Source organism: Carassius auratus, linkage group LG30F (genome assembly GCF_003368295.1).
Source record: "Carassius auratus strain Wakin linkage group LG30F, ASM336829v1, whole genome shotgun sequence".
In the NCBI taxonomy this organism is placed as follows: Eukaryota; Metazoa; Chordata; class Actinopteri; order Cypriniformes; family Cyprinidae; genus Carassius; species Carassius auratus.
The window spans coordinates 5,124,013-5,132,106 of NC_039294.1; positions in this window are offsets into that span (position 1 = coordinate 5,124,013).

Below are 8,094 nucleotides of genomic sequence, written 5' to 3' on the forward strand. Positions count from 1 at the left end.
TATACTGATTTGGTAGGCTACTCAAAACAACAACAACAACAACAAACATTAAAGTGCCCCTATTATGTGTAATGAAAAGTTCATATTTTGGTTTTGGGGGTCCCCGATAACAGGTAGACATGCATGCAAAGGCATGAAAAAACAAACAAACAAATAAAAAATCATTGTTTTATAATATGCATTTATTTTTTTTACTTTTTTTTGCTAAACGATTCCGAAACGATTCGCTCAACGATTCATTTTTCCAAACCCCTCATTTTCCTGACTCAGTGGTGATTGGTCTCATTTTCATTTAATCATGCATGTAAAACAGCGTTTGTGAGCACAGTGCTGCTTTGTGAACAGCGTTACCGAGGGTACAGGGTAATATGCTAATATTTTATGTTGATGTCAACACGAAACGTCTTGGGATTTGTTTTAAAAATGATTCAGAGTCACTCTTTCTTCTGAGAGGCAATAACTTTATATACTGTGCACTTTCAGATTTAAAAGTTTGCAAGATGTTTTCATTCACTTCGAGCTGTGTTACACTGCATGAAAGGTAATTGTCAGTACTCTATAATAGGGGCATTTTAATTATAGTTTTTCTCAATGTTGAGTTGTGCTGCTTTCATCCTTTTTTTTTTTTTTATGGGCTTGAGACAGTAATGTTTTTTTGTCAGTATTCTTGTAACTAAATGTGAAATGTATTACTGAAATATTTATCTGACTTCAAAGTCACCAAAAGCTTCAGTATGGATCTCCAGTGAAAAAAAGGGTGGTATGGATCGAAGCTGACCACAACAACTGGGACGTTATCTTCAGTATGGTCAGAATTTTAATGTTTCTCATTTCAGCATCTGAAGAGAGAGCGCGGGGTCAGGAATGTGAAAAAATAAAAATCTATATCAATGGACCAACACTAACCGCTGTGCAAGATTGCCATTGACACAAAGTTTTTATCATGCATTCTTTACAATGCTATGATATTTCATGGAAGATGCACTGGTATTGTATGAAATATTTTCGGTAAACCAAATAGGCCCTATGCATCCAGGGAAAAAATGTCTTTCCAGATGCACATACTAGACAGGTGCATGTTCATGAGGAAACCATCAGCATTCCACCCATGAACTACTGAACCTACAGAACTGTAAATAAATAACCCTGATGGGATTTGATATAATTGGTGCCTGCTATTATAACTGTAGGCTGTTAAGTGGCAGGGAAAATCCATCTATTTCTGGTGCTTTTTCCACACACGGTTAGATTCCAGATTGGAGACTGGGGCAAATTTGTGTACAAATGATAGCACTCCCTATTAATCCTTGAAGGGGTCCCGTTTCTCTTCCAATTCTTCTCCCGCAGGCTATAGAAAACACATATTTTCTACCCGGTCACATAAATCAATGTTCTTCAATGGTTTGGGGGCTAAGCAGTAATCAAAAGCACCCATGATGCTCATAATCCATCTTCTCGTGCACAATGCCTAAACACTCCAATCTGAGCTGCAAAACAACACAGATTACAGATGAAGGAATATCTAAAAATGAACAAATGTCAGAATATGTAAGAGTGATGTGAACCTCATATCATTTTCAGCATCATTACTCCAGTCTTTAGTGTCACATGATCCTTCAGAAAAATTTACATTTTTTGTTTCATTTATTTCTGAATAGCACCACAGACTGAAATCTAGAAGAATGTGGAAAAACAGTCAGTGAGCGCTACTCATAAAATATCATAGTGTGTTTGACTAATTTGTGTCTTATTATATGTCTGATTGGAACATTTCCATTTGATTGTGTCTGTTTCTTTTCTCTCAGTGCCAGGTGTTTCTCCAACAAAGCACCTGAGCTGCCACTTTATTTCTCCAGAATGTCAGAAACAAAAGCATCCTGAGAAATCAAATCAGAGAGCAGGAGGAATCTGGGAGACAAAGTATTCTCTCATATGGGGTTTGTCTTCACAATTCAAAGATTTTTTTTGTAGTATAAGGGTTTGATCTTAGTATCAAATAGGAGTTAGAAGTCAGGAGAGTTTTAGTCCCTAAAAGTGTTTGCCAAAAGAGTTAGTAAGTTGATGTGTTATAAACGAAGGTCCAGACTTATATATATGTATTACTCATGTTGTAAAGGTCATCCTATAAAAAATGCATGTTTATTGATCTTTTGAGATACAACAGTTCCTTTTCGGGAACTCGAGCTGCGTCGATAAAACGCTTTGGGGAACGTCCCTGACGAGACCGGCTCTGAACATCGTGTGTAATCTGTCCAATGGACGGGCGTGACGTCACGGAGCGGGGTGACGTAGCGACCAGGAAGCTATATAAGCACGTGCCGTGCAGCTGGCTTCAGCTTCGCTCTGTCAGCAAGCGCTCTGTGTGTGCATGTTACAAGTCTGTCCCGTTGGTCCTATTTATTGTTGTTTGTCTACTAGCCATTAAAAGATCGCTAAAACAGCAATATGCCTGAAGTAAAAGCAAAGGCCAAGCATATTATGGGCGATTCCAAGCCACGTTACAGATTGTGTGTTCCTCCCTGCCCTCGCTACATCACGAGCGGGGATACACACAGTCTGTGCGTGGCTTGCCTGGGATCGAAGCACGCTGAGTCGGCTCTCGAGGGGGCCGACTGTCCGCATTGCGAGCGATTGCCAATGCGGACGCTTCGATCCCGGAGGGCTCTCTTCGAGGAGGGAGCCTTCACCAGCGTTCCTCGCGGTGCTGGCCCCGCTTCTGCCGAGGCAGAGCGGCTGCTGCACTCGTGGGGTTCGCAGGTGGATCTGTCAGAGGGAATGGAGACGGGCACGTCCTTATCTCCTTCCTCATCTGCCAGATCCGGCGCCCAAACCCTGGGTTCGGAAGCACGCTCGTCGGTTTCTTCCCCCCAGGGTGAGGAGACAGCTCTTCACCTCTCTTCCTCCGAGGAGGTCGATGTGGAGACTGTTGCTGGGGATTCGCCACCCCTATCGCCCCAGTATGAGGAGCTTTTGGAGGTGGTTACTAAAGCAGTAGATAAATTAAAAATCGAATGGCCTGCTGAAAAACATTCTGAGCCGCAGAAAAGCAAGCTAGATGAACGCTTTCTGCGGCCGAGGCAACCACCTCCACGTCGGAGTCTTCCGTTTTTTCCCGATCTCCATGACGAGTTATCGAGATCGTGGAAACGTCCGTATTCTACCTGCCTCTTTAGCCCCGATTCACTATATTATGGCAACGTGATGGGGCTAGGAGAGCGTGGTTATAGAACGGTGCCACGGGTCGAACAGACGCTCGCGGGCTATCTGTCGCCCGGTTCGGCATCGTCTCTAAAGACTCCGACATTGCCCACTAAGCCGCTGCGGGTTACATCATCGCTTGTGGGCAAAGGGTATGCGGCAGCAGGTCAGGCTGGGGCTTGCCTTCACACCATGGCAGTCCTTCAAGCTTATCAAGCCGACCTGCTAGGAGATATCGATGAGGGAGAGGGGATTAAGTCTGTAGATATTGAAGAGCTTAGAAAGACCGCTGATCTCTCCCTCCGTGCCACTAAAGAGACCGCTCGCGCAATTGGGCGGTCTATGGCAGCCTTAGTGGCCGCGGAGAGGCATTTGTGGCTGACCCTGTCTGAGATAAAAGAGAGAGACAGGGTCTGCCTTCTGGACGCCCCGCTTCAAGCCTCGGGCCTGTTTGGCGACACAGTCAACACTGTCGTCGACAGGTTCCAGGAGGCACGCAAACAGGCGGCGGCGTTCCAGGATTTCCTCCCTCGTCGCTCTCGTGGTGCATCTGGGCGGGAGATCACCACGCCGCATACCGGCTCCTCATACCGGGAAGCGCAAAAACAGAGTGTCGCCGCTCGTGCTCCCCCACGCCGGGACCGAGTGCCTCAGCGTCGCTCTGAGTCGGGGACTTCCAAATCAAAAAAGCCCGATTTAAGAACAGTTATCGAGGCCCGGAAGTCCTCGACGAAACGATCCTGACGCCAGGATCCAGAGTGTAGCCCCTACTGGGGTAGAGCGCGGTCCACCCCAGTATACGGTGCCCGTCTCACCCAAGTGCCCTCAGGAGGTCGGTCTGCCAACCCTGCCAGAGTTCCAGGGCGCAGCGGCCTCCAGCGAGCACTCCTCCCAGTTACTTCCGCCCGTGAGCGTAGCGGAGCTAGGATGCTCGCCGCCCCTGCGGGGGCCTCTTACACCAGAGGTCAGTCTCGAGAGACTGATTCCCTTAGTAGATTATTTAGCAGCGTGGAAGCTACTGCCAAATGTATCTCATTGGGTCCTGCGTACAATAAAAGAAGGCTATTGCATTCAGTTCGGTCGTCCACCACCGAATTTCAACGGGGTTACACCGACTGTGGTCGGCCCCCGGCAGGCTCTGGTTATGGAACAAGAAGTGAATACCCTATTAAGGAAGGAGGCCATCGAGGTGGTCCCTCCTCTAGACAGGGAATCCGGATTTTACAGCCGGTATTTCATAGTTCCAAAGAAGGATGGGGGGTTGCGTCCGATCTTAGACTTACGTCTCCTGAACCGCTCAGTTATGTCACTGAAGTTCAAAATGCTCACTGTCAAGCAGGTTGTAGCTCAAATCAGATCCGAGGACTGGTTTGTCACAATAGATCTCAAAGACGCATACTTCCACATATCCATCCTTCCACAACACAGGAAGTTTCTGAGGTTCGCTTTCGGGGGCAAAGCTTATCAATATCGAGTACTTCCCTTCGGCCTTGCACTCTCACCCCGCACGTTCACGAAATGTGTAGATGCGGCTCTGGTATCCCTCCGTATGCAGGGCATCCGCATTCTAAATTATATCGACGATTGGTTGATTCTAGCTCAATCAGAGCAGATGGCGGTTCGACATCGAGATGTCGTTCTCGCACACATGGGGGAGCTGGGTTTGAGACTAAATGCCAAGAAGAGTGTACTTTCTCCAGTTCAGAGAACCACCTATCTAGGCGTAGTGTGGGATTCGACCACGATGCAGGCACGTATGTCTCCTGCTCGGATCGAGTCGATCCTCACATCAGTCGAGAGAGTCAAAGAAGGCCAGTCACTCACTGTCAAACAATTCCAGAGATTGTTAGGGCTCATGGCAGCTGCGTCCAACGTGATACCTTTTGGCCTGCTGCACATGAGGCCCCTGCAGTGGTGGCTCAAGTCCAAGGGCTTTTCCCCGAGGGGAAATCCACTTCGCACTATCAAGGTCACGCGGCGATGCCTTCGTGCCTTAGACATGTGGAAGAATCCTTGGTTCTTGAATCAGGGCCCGGTGCTGGGAGCTCTTCGTCGCCGTGTAACGCTAGCGACAGACGCGTCCCTCACCGGTTGGGGTGCGGTCATGAGTGGCCACCCTGCCCGCGGTCTGTGGAGTGGTCGCCATCTGACATGGCACATCAATTGCCTAGAGATGTTAGCAGTCTATCGAGCATTGAAATATTTCCTCCCAGACCTGAGAGGTCACCATGTGTTGGGACTGGACGCTATGGTACAGACCTGGCCGAGGCTTCGTCTGTACGCATTTCCCCCTATCGCTCTGCTCCCGGGAGTTCTGGCGAGAGTACGCCAGGACGGGGTCCGTCTGCTACTAGTAGCCCCGTTCTGGCTGGGCCGAGTATGGTTCTCAGATCTAGTCTCGCTCCTCGACGGCTCTCCGTGGGAGATACCGATCAGGACAGACCTACTCTCACAGGCGCAGGGCACGATAATTCACCCTCGCCCGGAGGTGTTCAAGCTGTGGGTGTGGCCCCTGAGGGGGCACAACTGTTAGCAGCTGGTCTCTCAACCGAGGTTGTTGAGACCCTCCTCCAGTCCAGAGCTCCCTCTACGAGGAAACTGTACGCCCTGAAGTGGAAATTCTTCACTTCATGGTGCAGAGATCGCCACCTTGACCCTGTTAACTGCCCAGTTGGTACAGTTCTGGAGTTTTTACAAGCTAGGCTCTCTGCGGGGTTAACCCACTCCACCTTAAAGGTGTACGTGGCGGCCATAGCTGCTTACCACGTCCCTTTCAGTGACCAGTCACTGGGTAGACACCCCCTAGTTACACGTTTCCTCCGAGGTGCACTGAGGCTGAGACCTCCAGTACGGTCCCGTATTCCCCCATGGGTCCACAGACGTCCACAGAGCTGCCCTGTGGAGAAAATCCGACCAATTGCTTGTATGCTACGGTCCTACTAACAAGGGGGCTCCTGCCACCAAGCAGACCCTCAGTCGTTGGATAGTCGAGGCTATCAACGTCGCCTATGAGTCCTCTGGTATCCCCCCCCCCTTTGGGGGCCAAGGCTCACTCTACTCGGGGTATGGCGGCCTCCAAGGCCCTCTCAGCAGGTGTGTCCCTCTTGGACATCTGCAACGCTGCGGGGTGGTCCACGCCCTCTACATTTGTCAGATTCTACGATCTTGATATGCGAGCCACTCCGGGCTCTTCTGTTCTCTCGCCTTAGCTGTGCTCTACGGATACACACTGGGCAGGGATTTGATAGTCTGGCAGCGTGGGCACCTCGTTCCCCAAAGCGTTTTATCGACGCAGCTCGAGTTCCCGAAAAGGAACGTCCCAAGGTTACGCATGTAACCCTAGTTCCTTGAGGGAACGAGACGCTGCGTCGCAGAGCCATACTCCCGGCACCCCTGCCGGCGCTTGCTTCCCTACTCGAAGCTGAAGCCAGCTGCACGGCACGTGCTTATATAGCTTCCTGGTCGCTACGTCACCCCGCTCCGTGACGTCACGCCCGTCCATTGGACAGATTACACATGATGTTCAGAGCCGGTCTCGTCAGGGACGTTCCCCAAAGCGTTTTATCGACGCAGCGTCTCGTTCCCTCAAGGAACTAGGGTTACATGCGTAACCTTGGGACGTTTTATGTGCTGTTTAAAAAGTCTTAATGTTTTGAATTCAAAATGATGCAGTGCTTAAAGTAACTAATGTGATGCTTCAGTTACGTTTTAAAATGAGTAACAGAATATTGTAACATATTTGAATGTTTTAAAAGTAACATTCCCCAGCACTCTAATCCAGAAAATGATGTTTTGAAAACATTGAGACATTATACCAATATCCAGGTTGTTTATGTATTCTTCCCTCCTAGGCCAGGGACTGCAAGACAAATAAAGATCAAAGCAATCAAAAAAATAATAATTTGAAATGAAATAATTCAAAAGGAAATAAATAAAATGCTAGATGACTAAGTGTGAAGAATAAAAATGAGCTTCGCACAGGTCTGTGCAGGGTTGACGTCTTACGTGGCACAGAGGAACAAATCTGACAAAAGCTTATCATTCATATAAATAATTTATTCCATCAGTCAATAAGAGATGCAGCCACATATATAGGACAGAGAAGCAAGAAAGATAGAAAAAAACATAATTTATATATGACATATCTCTGTAAATCATGCAAGCTGCATGCATTGGAAATGAGCTGGAAGATTCTTAAAAATACACACACACACACACACACACACACACACACATATATATATATATATATATATATATATATATATATTTTTTTTTTTTTTTTTTTCTAAGAAGGAATTCTCAATAGCATCAATCACATCCACTCAAGGTGAACGAGAAGCCAGGTCACAGTGACATGTGCAGAAGCACTAATAGAAAATCAGAGGGACTAGATCATTTCCCATTCTTCCAGGGTTTGTAGTATGTTCAAGAGCGAGAACTTCCCTCCACTTCAAAACCAGTGGCAGTAAACAACAAGCTCAAGGTCAGGTGGAGAGAAGTGGGAATACTTCAAATCCATTTGGTGGGACCCATGTGCAGAAGCTGGTGGGAATGAAAAACCAAGCAGCAAATCCAAGGTCTCGAGAGGAACGCTTGGCAAAGGAAGAAACGCAGACAAAATGAGACCTGTAATGGATGGATTACAGAACGAGGCATGAGCAGGAAAGGGGGAAAAGACAAAAGCTCAAAGGTAATGAGGAAAGGTGGAGCGACATCAGAGTGCATGATTACAAAGAGTTTCAAGACAAACAAACACATCAATGAAAAATGGGAGACACAAGATCATATTTTAAATGCTTGAAAAGAGAAGTACTATATGCCCTGCATCACCAGAGCACAGATTCTACTTCCTAAAACCCATCAAGACAATATCCAGGCAATATGTTAGAATAT